The following is a 17,390-nucleotide window of genomic DNA, read 5'->3' on the forward strand; positions in this document are numbered from 1 at the left end:
AGAATTCGCAAAATCAACCTTTTATTGACTGCAGCCATTCTACATTTTATTGCATTTAATCTATTAACTCGTACTAAAGTTTTTGCCACCCGGTAAAAGTTAGTAAACACAGTTTTGGCATTAATTAACAGTCATTTAAAAAAAAAAAACACAAATCAACAAAATCTATGTTGACTTCTGTTGGCTGTAACGTAGTATTCCATAGACATCGATGATACCAGGAAGGAAAACAGGGTCAGTTGTTGCTCTGATGGCAAACTTAGCCACAGAAGCGACATTAACAGGTGGTGTAAGCAGAGAACCAACAAATGGAACCTGATTCAGCGGTTTTGCATATTGAAGAACCTGCATTGGTTGTGTACCGAGGTTAATAACCAAAGATAAGGACGAGTGAAAACTGCCCGTCACTCCCTAGTCATCAAGTGAAGAAGCAATTTGGAATGTAGCCTATTACCAGAACGTGTGTGTGTGTGTGTGTGTGTGTGTGTGTGTGTGTGTGTGTGTGTGTGAGAGAGAGAGAGAGAGAGAGAGAGAGAGAGAGAGAGACCTCTATTAAATAACCAAACTTGACAAATTAGAGCAGTAGTCTATCCCAGATGAGTCACTTTATAGGGATTGCAGAAAACAAAATATTATTTAGACTTTAGATGCATTTGAGATGAGTAAACGGGATAGAGGCAGCTTCTTCTGATGATGGTTACTTTTTATCTCAAGCTAAGTATGTTAATGAGGTTATTCATTATACCGGTCTTACTGATATTAAGTTTTCTGATATCCCTATTGAGACTAATGTGAAGCTCACCACTACTGATGGTGTTCTTCTCAATTATCCTACTTTATATCGAGAGGTCGTGGGTTACTTAGTCTATCTGACGGTTACTCGCTTTGATCTTGCTTATGTTGTTCATGTTGCTAGTTAGTTCGATTTTGCTCCTCGTTCTACACATTGGGCTGCTTTCGTTCAGATTCTTCGCTATCTCCAGGGTACTATATTTCAGGATTTACTAATCATTTTGCTTATTAATTGAATCATATACCATGTTAGTAGCCGAGCCTATTAATTGCATGATTGTATGTGTCGCATTAGGCATATTGCATTAGTTAGGAGCGTGCATGTTTTCTAATCATTTTGCTTTGTTTGGCTTGCCTCGGAGTACTAGGTGAGCATTTTGTATTTTAGCATATTGCGTTGTATGTTTGTAATGCCATATCGAGTATACTTTCCATGAGGCTAAGTGCTTGAGTGATATACCTGTTTGAATGCCGTTTGCTAATTGCTAAAATTGGGATAAGTTGATTAATGTACGAAAACACCTTTTCAAGTAACGCGTATTCAAAACAACTTTCAAACAAACATGAAATCAAAATGTTTCAATTTTGCAAGTTGGTCTATACTTTTGTGTGCATCACATAGTAAGTTGGCATAATAATCGGAACAAGAGCATATAATGTAAATAAAAATCACATCATGATTAATAGAGGCCGATCTTTCATCGGGTGAGAGGAGTGCTCAATTCATGACATTCCCTTCTCATACCTAAGTTCCTGAGCTGAGACACTTTGGTGATGACGGACTAATGGCCTTTGGCACGAGTCACTGGTTTCCTAAATTTTCAAAAAATATTTAGGTGGCGACTCTAAAATCTGGCAAGGCAGTCTATTTTTGACATTTGATTCAAACATCGATTTTTCAAAAAATTTGCCAGAATTGGACTCATTTATGTTTATCTATTTCACATTGCACTTGTGAAATCAGATTCAGAACCACGGGAGTCCGAACTGTAGGGCTAGTCGTATCCGAAAGGAGCACGAAAAGCAAGCTACAGTTTCTGGCTACTCCACTGTAGACTTAGAGAACTTGACTTGAAACTTATGATGTGAAATTTTATCTACATGTATATATTCTTTGCATAGCATTTGCATTATTACTTTAAGTCACTATGTTCTCCATCTGCTATTCCTGGACGGCTTGCCTAAAAGTTTGCCAATAGGCTGACCGGTCATGGGCTCTGCCATGTTGGAAACATAACCCTTGGATCTGGATTACCGTTGTACCACTTGATCCTCCTTTCACTTCTCGGTGTTACGTGTGAGAGGTATATTAGGTAATCTTGCCGAGGTACCCTTTTGACCATTTGACCTAGCTTCATATAGTAAAGCCATAGCGACTATCCCAAATTAGGACAGGATGCCACCCATATACAGGATGTTGTGAAACTCTTTGATTGAAGTAGTGCAGCTTAGATCATGTCAAAAATCTAGGATAGGGTAACCCTACCCCCTCATAGGAGTATTTTGGTTCTTTTACACGGCATGTACTTTTACAGTGAAACTGTACAAAATGGTTCATATCAGTAGTACAAATGAATATCAGTTTGAGAATAGAGTTCAGTGGGAATTGCAGTTCTTCAGTTGTGTTCTTTTTATCTGTTGTAAATTGGGCCAAAGTGCCATCCGATTTTGATCGATGGTTTTTCTTTTCTGTCTTTTGCTAGGTAGTATACCATCATAGCTTTAGAAGGACCCAATATTCCCCAAGTTGTGTGGACTCGTTCTGGCAATCTTTGCAAAACTCAAGACCTTGTTGGTGGTCAACCAGTGTTAGTCTCACTTCCGCTTGTTGTTCAACGAAGACGGAACAGATAGCCAGCAGCACCAGTATAAAGCACTCAGCAAACACCTGTCCGATCTTACCCAGTTAGTTCACCAGCATCTAACTCACCTAGACCAACAATGGCACAGAACACAAAAGAATTTGTCGCCATGATGGTAACTTTTTAAAGAACCATGGATACCGTGAATCAAAGGATGGCCGCACAGGATGAAATGATCGCTGATCTACGACGCATATTTGGGGTATCCACGTCAACCGTACACCCAATCTCGACTGCTCAGCCGAACCCTGATCCACCTCCACCAGTGGAAAATCCCCAGGCCCCAGATCCTCAGGAAATGTTTCCACCGGCTCCGGCTTATAGGCCTCTGGCGCAACCCCCTGTGGGAATCCTTCCCTTTGAAATCAATGAAATTGATCCGGCCCTGATCAAGATTACCAGGCTAGAGAAAGTGCTAAAGCAATCCCAAGGCTTCAACTCTATTTTGGACATTGAAGACGGGTATACTAAGGCTTCGGTCAGATTACTAGAGAAATTTAAGATGCCCCACATTGACAGATTCGATGGGAGTGGGGATCCGATTGTACATGTCCGTCTGTTTTCAGATGTGCTAAAACCGATGGGCCTGTCTCGGGCTCAAAAATTGTCGTTGTTTGAGAGGACTCTATCTGATGTAGTGGTCATCTGGTACGCTAAACTAGAGGATTCTACGAAGCAGAATTGAGAGGAGCTGTTTGAGGCGTTTGTTAACCAGTACTCATAAAACACTCAGATAAAGGTAACCATCAGTGAGCTAGAGGCTACTACCTAGAACCCCAAAGAATCATTCATTGACTTTGTTGCTAGATAGAGGGCAAAAGCAGCAAGAATGACAAATAGGCCATCTGAAAGAGAGCAAGTCTAGCTGGTGGTCCAGAATCTTAAGCCAGATATGCTGCAGAGAATGATAGTGGCACCGTTATCCACATTTGCCTCCGTTCATGAGCTAAGGGTCCAGATTGAGAGTGCATTAAAAAAGGGCAACATCTACAAAACTAGTGAACCTGTAAGAAGGCCATTCACTCGGAGTACCAATGCTAGTAATAGCATTATTCCACGGCCTGTAGATGTCAGTACTGTTGTCACGGTGGCCAAAATGGCCGATCCTTTTGCTGCAACAACCTCCTCAACAAACTCACGACTCTCATAACCTACCGGCCCAAAATGGAACCGGAGAACCTTTAACCCCTTCTATATGAGCCCAGCCTACGCCTTCAAATTGTTAATGGAAAAGGGACATCTCAATCTCCCCGATCCTCGACCCCTCCTTAACCCACTACCACCCAGACACAACCCTACCCAGTATTACATTTTCCACCAGCAGCACGGTCACCCCACAGACTTATGTTACCTCTTACGTCATGAGATCCAGGATCTTATTGACAACAGAATTATCGCTCCACCTGCCAAACCAAACGTGACTACCAACCCACTTCCTGCTCATAACCAAGTCCCCTCTCGCTTAGAAATATTCACCAAATCCATACACTACCGCCCACCTTTAACCTCAGCACATATATTATCCTATCCCACCTACCAAAACCCGAGGTATTTATTTCGAAGGGCACAGATATGTGCATGACAGACATAACACCGTGAACCCAACCTGGGCCTGTGGTAGCAGAGGTGGAGAAGAAAGAAAATGCACTAGAACCGAGGTCATCTCACACTCGAGTCATAAAGAAAGAGGCCGCACTTGCAAAGGAGTATGACCCCAGCTTATATATCGTGGTCGTCGATCAGCCAAAGCCAGTAGTCACACTGCCGAACTTCCTCAATATCAATGCTATCAGAGAGGATAAACTAGGGCAATTTCAAAATGAGTGGCCTAAACCAGGCCTTAATGACTTGGCTGAACTGAAAGAAGACTTGGCCAAGCTGGAAGATGATCTAAACAACCTTTACTTCTTTGAATAAAAGGATACAAGCAGTGTACAACTGGGGTGGTAGGATCCAAGTTAGCAAGAAACAATCAACGGGTGGTTGAGTGAAGAAGAGTCAAATGCGGAAGAACAGATAGGAGAGACTAAAAAAGAAAAGAAAGTTGGTGGTAGCAGCAAGACCGAGGCTACACCTCTAACTGAGAAAGAACAAGTGTTGGAGTAATTCCAACAGGAAAGAATAGAAGAAATCTAGTGGAAGATAGCTCTAGAGTAGGAAAAAAGAAAGGGAAAGAAGAAGCTGGGGCAATGGCAGATGATGCCCAAACTACCAAAAAGACTGAATGGGAGCCCAATGACCTGAAAAGAATGCCAAAGAAGCTTAGAAAGTATTGGAACGCAGAAACCAAAACAGTGGTGGAAGAGAAATGGTATGATGATGGGGGGCGTGATATGAACATGCTCCAAGTAGAACCTGATAATAGCCCATGATTGCGGGGGAGTGGTGGGAAGACAGTGACCTAAGTCATACGTATACTAATGAAGAGTGGAAAGTTGATACCCCTGATGACACGTGGTATACTGACGAGATTAACCACATGACCTAGAGTGGTCGGTACTTCAAACCAGCGGCCTTAAATCAGCCGGAGTCCTCTAACAAAGAGGCTGAGAAATCAAAAGAGAAGGATGTTGGAGAAACCTGGTCTTGAAACAACTCAAGAAGATTCAGGTAGACATATCAATATGGGGGTTGATAATGGCTTCTCGGGAGCATAGACAAGCACTGCTAGAGGCAATGAATCGGACCAAACTTCCTATCGACACCACCGCTAATCAATTGGTATCGTTAGTCACATTTGGGGACGTTATGCTAGTGATATCTTTTACAGATAAAGAGTTGCCACCTGAGAGTGCCAACCACAACCGACCCCTGTATGTGACCCTGGAAAGTCAGAAAAAGTGGATTCCGGCGGTACTGGTAGATACCAGCTCGGCTATTAATGTATGTCCGGTAAGGATTGCCTATGCTATAGGTTTGAGGCCGGCTGACTTTACGCCCACAACCCAAGCCATCCGAGCCTATGACAACCCCAGCTGGGATGTTATGGGGACTTTTAAAAACCAAATACTAATTGACCCGTCCAAACATGAGGTAGAATTCCATGTAATGGATGTACAGGTAACCTTTAACTTACTCTTGGAAAGGCCTTGGTTGCATCAGATGAAAGCAACGTCATTAACGGTCCACTAGTTGGTGAAGTATCTTTTTGAAGGTGGGATTGCGACTGTGTATGACAATTCTGCAATCCACCCTCCCTAGGGAACTACCACACCAGTGAGGGAACTACCACATCAGTGTTGGAAATCATATATGGGGAAGAAGACGTATTCCTTTCTGGCTTCTCTTTGGCAGAAGCCTGGTTAGTCCAAACTATCATGGCAGAAGACAATGGGAATTATGTGAGTGCCCAGTCTATCTACATGATGAACAAACAGGGACATATTCCTAGATCAGGACTAGGTACAAGCGGCAGGTAGGGAGGTACTATTGCCAAGGAGATGAGTCACAATCCCCACACTTTCGGGTTGGGATACAAACCTACCACTGTAGACTGGCAAAGGAAGGGGGATGAGCTGAGAGGAAGAATTAAAGCAAAGAGAACTGGGAGGCAGTATGAGTTAGTCCACAAGCCAATACAGGGAACCCTGAACGGACGCTTTGTCCGCCAAGGGAAAGATTTCCCCTTCTGTGGATTTCCAGAGCCTTGGTACGACTGGGAAACGAAGACAAGGTACCCGGGGTTCGAAAATCTTCTTTAGGCACTGGTTACCAGAAGATGAGGATGAGCAGATAGACTTGAGCATTAATACAGATCACGACAAGACTATAAGTGTGGACATTAAAGAAGAATAGCTGTTAAGGAAGGCACTGACTGAGTTACTAGTGAGTTCTACTGCTGAAGCTGAGCCGGTCAACTTGGGAGATAGTTTTACTATCTCAATGATCGGGGATAAACCAACAGGGGATTTCTCCAATCTTATTGTGGACGCGTTTGAGGCTCCACGCCTGGTCTGGAAGTTTGAGAAGGGCGCCATCAATAGTTTTGAATTGGATACTAAGTCTAGATTTAATTCCACTGAGTCTGTGGAGTCAGAATCAGATTCGAGTTCTTCCGAGTCTGGTATTTCTGGGAGTGGTAACCCGAATACCAAGGTTTTGTCTAGGTTGTCTTTCAGTTTCTCTTTTGAGTCCACTGTAACTGAAGATTCGGACTTTTTGAATGAGAATGCTGTGGATTTCAATTACTTCTCTGTGCCTTTGGTTTGTTGTACTGATCTTGATTTTCAAAATTTTGATTTAAACGAAGAGGAAGAAATTCCTCAGGTTTTGAAAATTTTGGTTGACCAAGAGGAGGAGAGGTGTGTTGAGCCCTGTACTAGTGAAATCATTGTGATTAATGTGGATACTGAAGAGGATCCCCGCTTGGTCCAGATCGGGTCCACGTTGTTTATGGAGGAACGTGAGTGTTTAATCGCTTTATTAAAAAATTTCAAACATGTTTTCACGTGGTCTTACAATGACATGCTTGGAATTGATTCTGAGATTGTATAGCATCAGATCCTTCTTGACCCTGAGGCTCGACCAGTCAAACAGAAACTACGTAAAGTGCGTCTGGATTGGGAATTGAAAATCAAGGAAGTGGTCACTAAGCAAATTGATGCAGGCTTCTTGTTAGTATTTAAGTACCCGACTTAGCTAGCCAATATCGTCCCGGTTCCAAAGAAGGATGGCAGAATCAGAATCTGCGTCGATTTTCGGGATCTGAATAGAGCCAGTCTAAAAGACGACTTTCCACTGCCACACTTTGATGAGTTGGTAGACTTCACCTCAGGCCATGCGTTGCTTTCATTTATGGATGGATTTTTCGGGTATAACCAGATTCTGATGGCACCTAAGGACAAAGAAAAGGCTGCATTCACCACGCTAAGGGACACTTATTGCTACGGAGTCATGCCTTTCGGGTTAAAAAATGCTGGGGCTACTTATCAGAGGGCTACAACCATGATCTTGCACGACATGATCCACAAAGAAGTTGAGGTGTACGTGGACGATATAATTGTCAAGTCTAAGGATCGAGAGGGCCACTACACTGTACTAGAAAAATTCTTTCAATGAATCAGGGAGTATAGGTTGAGGTTGAACCCACAAAAATGCACCTTTGGGATGACTGTAGGGAAAATGCTGGGGTTCCTGATCATACATAGGGGAATTGAAGTAGATCCTTCTAAAATTAAGGCCATCTTAGAAAAGCCGCCACCGAAGACTGAAAAGGAGGTGTACGGCTTTCTGGATAAAGTGCAATTCATAAGATGGTTTATTTCAAAATTAACCTTGACTTGTGAACCACTGTTTAGTCTCTTGAAGAAAAGGAAGATTTTCCAATGGGATGATCACTGTCAATTTGCTTTTGAGCAGGTCAAGCAATACTTGCAGAATCTACTTGTATTGTCGCCACCAAGGAAGCCGCTGATCTTGTACTTGTCAGTGATGAATTCGACCAAGGGATACATGTTTGCTCAAGAGTCAGAAACCAAAGTGGAGAAGGCTATCTACTATTTGAGAAAAAAAATTCTAGATTATGAAACCCGCTACACTCCCCTTGAGAAAGCTTGTCTAGCCTTGGTATGAGTTACCAAGAAGTTGAGGCACTACTCGTTAGCTCACTCTATAATTCTGGTTTTGAGATTAGACCCCATCAAATATCTCTTTGAGAAACTGGCACTTACGAGGAGGCTAGCTTGTTGGTTACTTCTCCTCTCTGAATTTGATCTCAAGTATGTCACACGCAAGTCAGTTAAAGGAAAAGCAGCAACAAAATTCCTGGCAGACCACTCGGTAGAAGGAGATGAAGTAGTAGAGTACTTGTTCCCAGATGAAGACATTCTGCAAGTAGAAGATGAAACTTGGACAATGTACTTTGACGGAGCATCTAATCAATATGGTTATGGAATCGGTGTGTTGCTCATAGCACCCGATGATTCCCACATACCTTTACTTTCAAACTTTGGTTCAGAGTGTCCAACAATGAAGCAGAATACGAGGCGTGTATTGCTGGTTTGGAAGCTGTCCTAGAATTAGGGGTAATAAGGTTGGATGTTATTGGGGACTTGAATTTGGTTGTCTCTCAAGCTAACGGGGATTGGAAGGTCAAGGAAGAGAACATGAAGATGTATCATTAGACCCTAGATATTTAGATTCCTAGGTTTGAAAAATTGATGTTTACACATCTGTTGAGAGAGAGCAACCGGTTCGTTGATGCATTGGTAACTCTATTCCATGGTAGACATCCTGTTGGGAGTGAAGATGCGTTTAATCATCATTGAACAGAAGTACACGCCTGCTTATCAGACCATCACCTTGATAGATGAGGTTTAAGATGAGAACTCCTGGTATTATAACATTTAGAATTTCCTAGAAAAAGAGACGTATCCACTAGGGGCAAATGCCAAAGATAAACGAGGAATACAGCGTTTGGCCGTCCAATTCATCATCTGTGGAGGTAAGCTGTACAAGAGAGGTCATCTAGGAATGCACAAGCTGTGTGTTGAAGAAGAAGAATCAAAGCGTCTCATAGAGGCCATCCACTGAAGGGAGTGTGGGGAACACATGAATAGTGTGATGCTAGCTCGAAAAATCCTTAGATAAGGCTACTATTGGTCCACTGTAGAAAAGGATTGTATTGGTTTTGTCCGGCGATGCCATAAATGTCAAATTCATGCTAATCGCATGAATATCCCTCCGTCAAAGCTCTACAATATGACTTTGCCATGGCCTTTCTTAGTCTGGGAAATTGACGTCATTGGGGCAGTCTCGCCAAAAGGTTCCAATGGGCATGAGTTTATCCTTGTGACGATTGATTACTTTACCAAGTGGGTAGAAGCTCAGTCTTACTCTATATTGAAGGCCTCGAATGTGGCTAAGTTCATCAAGAATAATATCATCTGTAGGTATGAGGTGTCGAACGAGATCATCTCTAACAATGGCACGTACTTCAAGAAAGAGGTAATAGATCTGCTTAAGAAATATAATGTGGCTTTTCATAAGTCATTAACATATAGACCACAAACCAACAGAGCTGTTGAGGCCACTAACAAGAACATCAAGAATATTTTGCAAAAAATGGTTGAGGCCTACAGAGACTGGCCAGATAAACTGCCATTTGCCCTCTGGAGCTACATGATATCAATTCGAACATCTACAGGGGTAACCCCGTACTCCTTAGTATATGGGATGGAAGTTATTATGCCAATTGAGATTGAAGTACCGTCACTCAAAATCATGGCCGAGTGTCAGATAGCAGAGGCGGATTGGCAACAGAGTAGATTTGAACAATTGATGTTATTTGATAAGAGGAGGTTAAAGGCATTGTATCATATCCAGGGCTACCAACACAGAATTACTAGGGCTTTTAACAAGAAGGTCAAATCCAGAAACCTCAAGAAAGGGGATATGGTGCTCAAAGACAACCGAGCTCCCATCCATGACCCTAGGGGCAAGTTCAGACCTAATTGGACTAATCCCTACATCATAAAGTCAATTTGGTCCGGATGAGCGATTATTCATATAAAATATTACCCCTGAGAGGCTTGCTAAGCCAAAAATCTAAGAGGGCGACTGTAGACACCCCATTTTTGATCGACCTTAAGACTCAGACGTCATCGATTGAGCGCTCGGTAATTGCGCATGTTGTGCTTGTTCTGAGGTTTCGGAGTTTCGGCTGAGAGCCTTACCCCCGGACCTCGGGACCCTTTTGTGTTTTGCCTCAGTTTGTGAACCAGGTTTTGTTTTCTCTTCCCGAAGGGAGGGAGAGGTCTCGTAGACCATCTCTTAGTGGCCGTAGGCTACTTTTTGTGGTCGTAGACCACTATCCCCGTTTGGAGATCAGTTTTCGATTTTTCGGAGTCGTCAGCCGTGCGCCTCGGTTCGGGACAACTTAACTTTCTCCGTTTGCTCCGGTTTTTGGCACACACCTTGTTTCCTCTCTCTAGAAGGACACTGTGGCCTGGGAGACCACCTTTGTGGTCATACGCCGCTCTCGGTGCTTAACAGCCTGTTTTCGAGGCACCCGGCTATACATTGTCGATGCCCATCTTCCCGAGTCTATTTTAGCTCGAACCTTTTGAACCCTTTTTTTTAGCTTCTTGAGGAAGCTTGACCTTTTGAACCCTTTTTTAGCTTATTGAGGAAGCTTGAACCTTTTGAACCTTTTTTTAGCTTCTTGAGGAAGCTTGAACCTTTTGACCCCTTTTAGCTTCTCCAAGAAGCTTGAACCTTTTGACCTTTTTTAGCTTCTCCAAGAAGCTTGGCCCCTTTTTTTAGCTTCTCCAAGAAGCTTAACCCTTTTTAGCTTTTCCAAGAAGCTTGACCCCTTTTTTGGCTTCTTAAAGAAGCTTGACCCTTTACTCCAAGCTTCTAAGAGAAGCTTGAACCTTTCTTAGCTTCTTGAGGAAGCTTGACCCCTTTGCTCTAGCTTCCTCAAGAAGCTTGACCCTTTTTGCTTTAGCTTCTAAGAGAAACTTGGCCCTTTTGCTCAAGCTTCTAAGATAAGCTTGGACCTTTGTTCTTCTATAAGAGAAACCCTCTCCCTCATTAGCAAAGGTTCAGATTTTTTGACCAAGGCATACATACACCTATCTCTATACATCTCTCTATTTTGGTCCCAAAAGTACTAGATTCTTGGCCCCTTTGCACTACACCTCTTAGCCTAACCTCTCCATCATCCATCTAAGTACCTTGGAGCTTATTTTCAGAGGTTGAGAAGCCACTTTCTTGGTCCAGAAGCTGCTGTCTTTCTTGGCTACAAGGGTAACTCTCTTATCCCCCTTTTGGTCCTTATTTTGCTTCATATCTTAGCTATATTTGCAAGCATATTTGGGCTTTAGAATAAACTGAAAAAAGTCTCATTTTGAGCTTCTTAACAAGTTTGTTTAAGGTCATTTTTTCGTTGGGGGTCATCTACCCCCTTGCATGCTTGTTTTCATCTTGTTTTGAGCCATGCACTAAGGCCTTTGTATTGTGCTTTGTTTGGCCTTTTAGCCACTGAAATCCAGTGGATTTTTAGTGGCTAGCATGCTATTTTGAGCATCAAAATCAGAGAGGAGTGACCCTCTCACCCCTTGTCTTGTTTACTAGCTTTCTTGGCCTTACAAAGGAGCCCTTATTTGCATGTTTCCAAGCCTTGTTTTAGGCCATTTTTGATGAGTTTTAGGACCTGCATGAGCTCTGTCCAGAGCTATTTTTTCCATATTAGGTGTCCCTCTTGCATGTGTAGAGTAACCCTATTCATGGCCTTTCAAAGGAGCCTTTACTTACATGCTTCCTAGCCTCATTTCAGTCACTTTTCAGTGAGTTTTAGGGCCTTCATAACCTCTGTCTAGAGGTGATTTTGTCATATTGAATGTCCATCTTGCATGTGTAGAGTAAACCCTTGCATAGCCTTTCAAAGGAGCACCTCATTCTAGCATGTGTTCACTGAGTTCCAGTGGGCTTTTGGTCATATTTTGGCATGCCATGTTTCTATTTTTGGCTGGTTTGGTAGTCCTTCACATGCTTTATATAGTTGTAGTGTAAGTCATGGTTCACTAACTTATTTTGCATGATATTTTGGCCGCCTTTCCTAGCATATTTTGGCCTTGCCTTAAACTGATTTTGTGCATGTTGGACTGCCTTAGCTCTGTTTTTGGGTCTCATGGTCGAATGATGCTTGTTTTGCATGCTTGTAGTTCAATATCCATGCTTAACTTTGAGTTTTGAGGTCCATCGCATGCATATACTGAGGTGTTTTCATGTTTTGGGGCCATTGCAAATAATATTTCAGAGCTTATATGCATGCCATATTCCCATGATTTCCACTCTTTAAGTGCATTAAAGAGTCGGGCTTGTATGCCTCATTTACCGACCATTGCATGGGCTTCATTTGAATGCATTCCGAGCCATCGTTTTAGACCAATTTCCCACTATCTTGGACTTGTCTAGGGTCTGTTTGGGGTTGGTTTTGTCATTTGTGCATTGCTTTGTATACCTCTAGTGTAACACACTTCACTAGTTTTGGTATTCGGGCCATCTAGCATGCATCGTGTGAAGTGTTTGCATGATTCAGGACCATTGTGCATCATATTTCAGAGCTGGATCATAAGCCATTCTATGCCATATTTCATCCTTTGCCATGCTTTGTTAGAGTTGCATGTTATGCCTTAGGATCGGCTCTTTGCATTCGTGCATGTTTGCATGTATTTCGGTTGTCTCATTTTCATCATATGGCCACTGATGTGAGTGTGGCTGAGGTCCACTCATATTGGTGTAAGTCCATCTTGCATTTTTATATGCCATTTAGTTCATGTGCGCATGATAGTCTTCGTAAGTGCATTGTGTATGCCATATTATGTCACGTACATTGTGTATGCCATTTTAGCCCATAGCATTGCGTATGCTAGGTTGCATGTTAGTCGCATTGTGTATGCCATCTCATTGCTTTGTGTTTGGAGTAGGGTTTAGTCCGAACACGGGAAACGAGGGACGTTTCGTACTCCAAGTGACGAAACGTGCCTCGATTCTCGGTCGCCGACACTCTTGACTGTCCATGATAGAGCTGTTGACTTTACTTGCTTATATGTGCATTCATTTCACATCGAGTCGTGCAATTCGACTTCTTAGCCATCATGCATAGAGATGCGTGATTGGTGGCACGAAGATCGAGGACTACACTCCCTTGAGCTTGTGCAAGGACGGGGAAAGTGGTCATGCACACATTTGTTGAAAATACATTGCCTTTTCTCTCTCTTGCCTTTGTTGTAGAAAAACCAGAAACCAGAGGTGGAAACTGGTCGGCCAACCAGATTTTCTGGCAGGCCGACCACCCTCTTTGGTCTCCACCACAAAGGGTGGTCGGCAGGTGGTCTCCCATGCTAATAACTAGTCGGTGGCCTTCCCAAGGTGGAGTTTCAGCCTTCTGAAGCTTTGTGCAAGTTTTTGAGATCAATTGTAAACAAAGGCGAGGCGAGGTGTCGCGATGGAATTTCCTGACAAGGCGACCCGAGTATGCATGCATCCTTCATCATTTGGAACAGAGCTAAGGCAGTCCATTGCACGTAGCATAGCATGCTAGTTTACTTTGCTTACCTAATGCATTTGTTAAGTAATTAGTATTGTGTAATAATTCGTTATTTGTTTTGGTTGTGTAATATTCTTTCAGACCCTCCGAGAGAGGGCCAATTATTGTAATAAGTGTGCGTGTGTGTGATGTATGTCTTCCAACCCCACGTCTTTCTCCCTTTTATTTACCAGCTTATGATGGTTAGTTTAGGGCATGTTTCAATTAGCATACTAATGATAGCATGTTTGCATTCATTCATCTGTCTTGCATGCACCGGGCTCGGCGCATCATACTAACTGCATTGTATTTCAATTCCGAGTTGAATACTTGTTAGTTGTAGCATTTCACATGCCATCTTTAGAATAGCCGAGCCTATTGTAGTTGCATTCCTGCATGTGTTGCATTAGGCATCTTAACATGAACTAGGATCATGCATTGATTACTAACTAGTTTCTATTTTGGCTCGGAGTACTTGGTAAGTGTTTATGCTTTAGCATCCTTGCATGCGTGTGAGTGACTGCCATGATAGCATGTTTACCATGAGGCTAACTGCTTACGTGATATACCTGCCTGAATGCCTGTGGGTGAAGGTTGAATTATCTGAATTGGAATAATGCATTGACTGTGAGTTTTAAGCCCGATTGAGAGTGGCAAATCATCTTGTTTTCTAAGCCCACCTGAGGGTGGCAAATTCGCATTTTAGCCTACTTGCGAGTAGCGAACCGTTTCAAAAGCAAACATGAGGTGTTTTGTTCTAATTCAGGCGATCCAATCTATACTTGTATGCTGTGTGCATCACGTAGTAAATCTAGGCTAATAACCGGAATAAGAACACATAATGTTTTCAAAACTCGATATCATGGTTAGTGGAGACCGATCTTTGATCAGGCGAGCGGGGGTGCTCACGAAGTGACCTTTCCCAATTGTACCCAAGTTCCCGAGCCGAGGCAACTTTGGTGATGACGGACACGTGGCCTTAGGCAAACGAGTCAGGGTTCCCTAAATTCCCTAAAATAAAATATTTAGGTGGCGACTTTGTATCTGGCAAAGCAGTCCATGTTTGGCACTTCTTTCAAAAAAATCTGTTTTCAAAAACGATTTATCGGATTTGGACTCTTTGATGATTCATCGGTCTTGTATTGCACTCTGCGAGATTAGATACAGGACCGTGACATTTGAGTCCTAAACTGTAGTGAGCCCATATAAACAAAATGGATTTCCCTCCCGGAGCGTTCGGGGACGTCTACAGCGACCTAGGCAAAAGCTTCATGAAAAATTAAAAACAAAGGAAAAACTGAGCTCACAAGTTTGAAAACCCGAAAGGGCAGTTTTGGCAAAAGTTAGAGCACAAACGGAGAGAGTTAATACTCGAGTAAACCATAATCGAACTACGTAAGGCCTGATTCCTATCTTTGGGATATGTGGGCAAATTTATCCCGAAGTTCAGCCATAACTGTCTCCAATTCAACTGTCTTGTTCATTTGTATGATCGGGTTATCTTTTTCCATCATCTGTTTTTCGGGTTGTGATATCTCCAAACCATTTGGCAAAAAGGTCAGTTACAAGATAAGCCAGTGATGATAATACAATTGTGGGCAGCTATGAATTTCTGATTCGAGGTTGTACATCTTGATGACTGATTCTATACGAATCAGGTGGTGACCGTTGCAGAAAATTGTTTTGAAAAGTTTTAATGAATTAATTTTTCTCAAAATTTTACCTTTTTTAACTTAGACCATTTTAGACCAAAAAGGAAAATTTTCAGTGCTCACAACTTTAATTTTATTGATTTCAGCACAAGTACATTCTCCAACTCTTTGATTAAATCAAAGGTGCTTTTACATCATAAAAATTTGAAAAGAAAGATCAAAGCAGTAAAACTAGGGGCACAGCTAAGTCAGGTAGCTCTATGTCTTTTGTTTGCCCTCGTGAAGGATTCTACAGCTAAAGATGGCCTAACCTTTGTCTCCTCCTCAAGCCAAGCAAAGCACTCGCCATAGAGGGTGTAATTGAAGCTAACGGCAGGGGTTAGAAGCTTCCTCGCCCTCCAAGTAGCAAGATACCGGGGTAAGTGTAAGGCATGAATCGAAAATGAAGCCGTATATTCCACCCGTTCGCTTGGACGAGTCTGATCATGTTCGAACTGGCGTCTGAGTTAGATGGGGAAATAGAACATGCAGTGTGTGAGGCCAATTAACTCTACACTCGATTGTTGAGAGATGTTGTAACTCATCTCAATCAAATCAAGCCAGGGGCAACGCTAAGTTATGTTAGCTGCGAACCGGCTACACAACTAGTCACACCATAACCCCTCCGAAGGGAAATCTACTAACCATTGATGAAAGAAGGAAGCTTGGGCTGAATACTCGAGGTAAAGGTCCACTACTTTCAGCTTTTCCATCAACCATAGCCGGAGAGGGATGACAACCAAAGAGATTAAAGAATAGAGAGTTGTATGATGAGGGAAAAAGTAAGGAAGAGGTTTGGAGAGAAAAATAAAGAATGAGTACCGAGTGACGTGAGAATCATAAATAAGAGAGGTGGGAAATAATACCTGGAGGAGTAGCGAACTCCCTGCCAACTGAGTAGTCTCTCACTGACGAAAAGTATCAAGGCCCATCAAGGTTTCGGCCAGTGCTAAACCCATGCAACTCTTGCCCTCTTTCAGACATTAAGCCACTTCGATCAACCGGATACTAGCTCTGTCGAAACTAGGGGCAAGAAGGAATTGCGCAAGCAAGCACAAGCAGAGGGCATGTTGGTGGTAGCCTCGCCAGAGAAGGTTGCTCCTCGTCATGTGCCAAGGACAGAGCCTCATGTAATGAAAGCCCATACATTTGTCCAAGTGCCCAAGCATGGCCAAAAAGGAGTTGCGGCATGATCTCCTTGTCGCGCCGGGACTCCATTAAAGCTCGAAATTCCTCGATTTTCGGGCACATTTCTTGTGACCCGAAACAAAATACATGCGTAATTAGGTTCCAGCATCGGATTGCGGCGTGGAGGAACGAAAAATAAAGCACTGTGCAACTCAAAGAAAAAAGTGCACTTATGCCAAAACCACGAAAATTCATCTTTTGTGAGCCGTCTAAAGTGGTTATCTAGTCTCAGAGCCTATTATTGAGAAGAAACTCTATCTTGAGAGAAAAATGCAAAGACTTGCTACTCTGCCAAGAAAACAGCATGGGAGCACCTTTATAGACTTTGAGAAGGAGTAGTGCATGACAGCTAGATCCCACTGACCGACAGCACTTTTGGGCCCTGCCGTGTCTCATTGGAGCTTGGTCGTGCCCATTTGGACCCAGCCGAGTCTAAATGTTGGCCCAGATCAGCACAGTTGCAGATAAGGTTGGTTTTTGCCTTGGTGTGCTGTGGCTATAGTTTGAGTTTTGTTTTGTTTGTATCAAATGTTGTTTAGTGTTTTTAGGTTGTTTTCATTTCTTTTGTTTGTATCAAGTGTTGTTTAATGTTTGTAGGTTGTTTTCATTTCTTTTTCCTATTATTGAGTTGTATTTCGTATTTTGTCCGGTTGTAGGTTGTTATCCGATTCAAGAATAAAGTCTTGTGCAAAGTTATCATGAAGTTATCTTACAACGGCTGCGCCATTCATTCATCACACGCAATTATCCAAAGTTTTCTTTTCATAAACAAGAGGGTCTAACCCCAATCGTTGTTTTTACAAAGCAAAAATATAAAAAAAAAAA

This window comes from Camellia sinensis, chromosome 7 (genome assembly GCF_055761805.1).
Source record: "Camellia sinensis isolate YWXY chromosome 7, ASM5576180v1, whole genome shotgun sequence".
Lineage (NCBI taxonomy): Eukaryota > Viridiplantae > Streptophyta > Magnoliopsida > Ericales > Theaceae > Camellia > Camellia sinensis.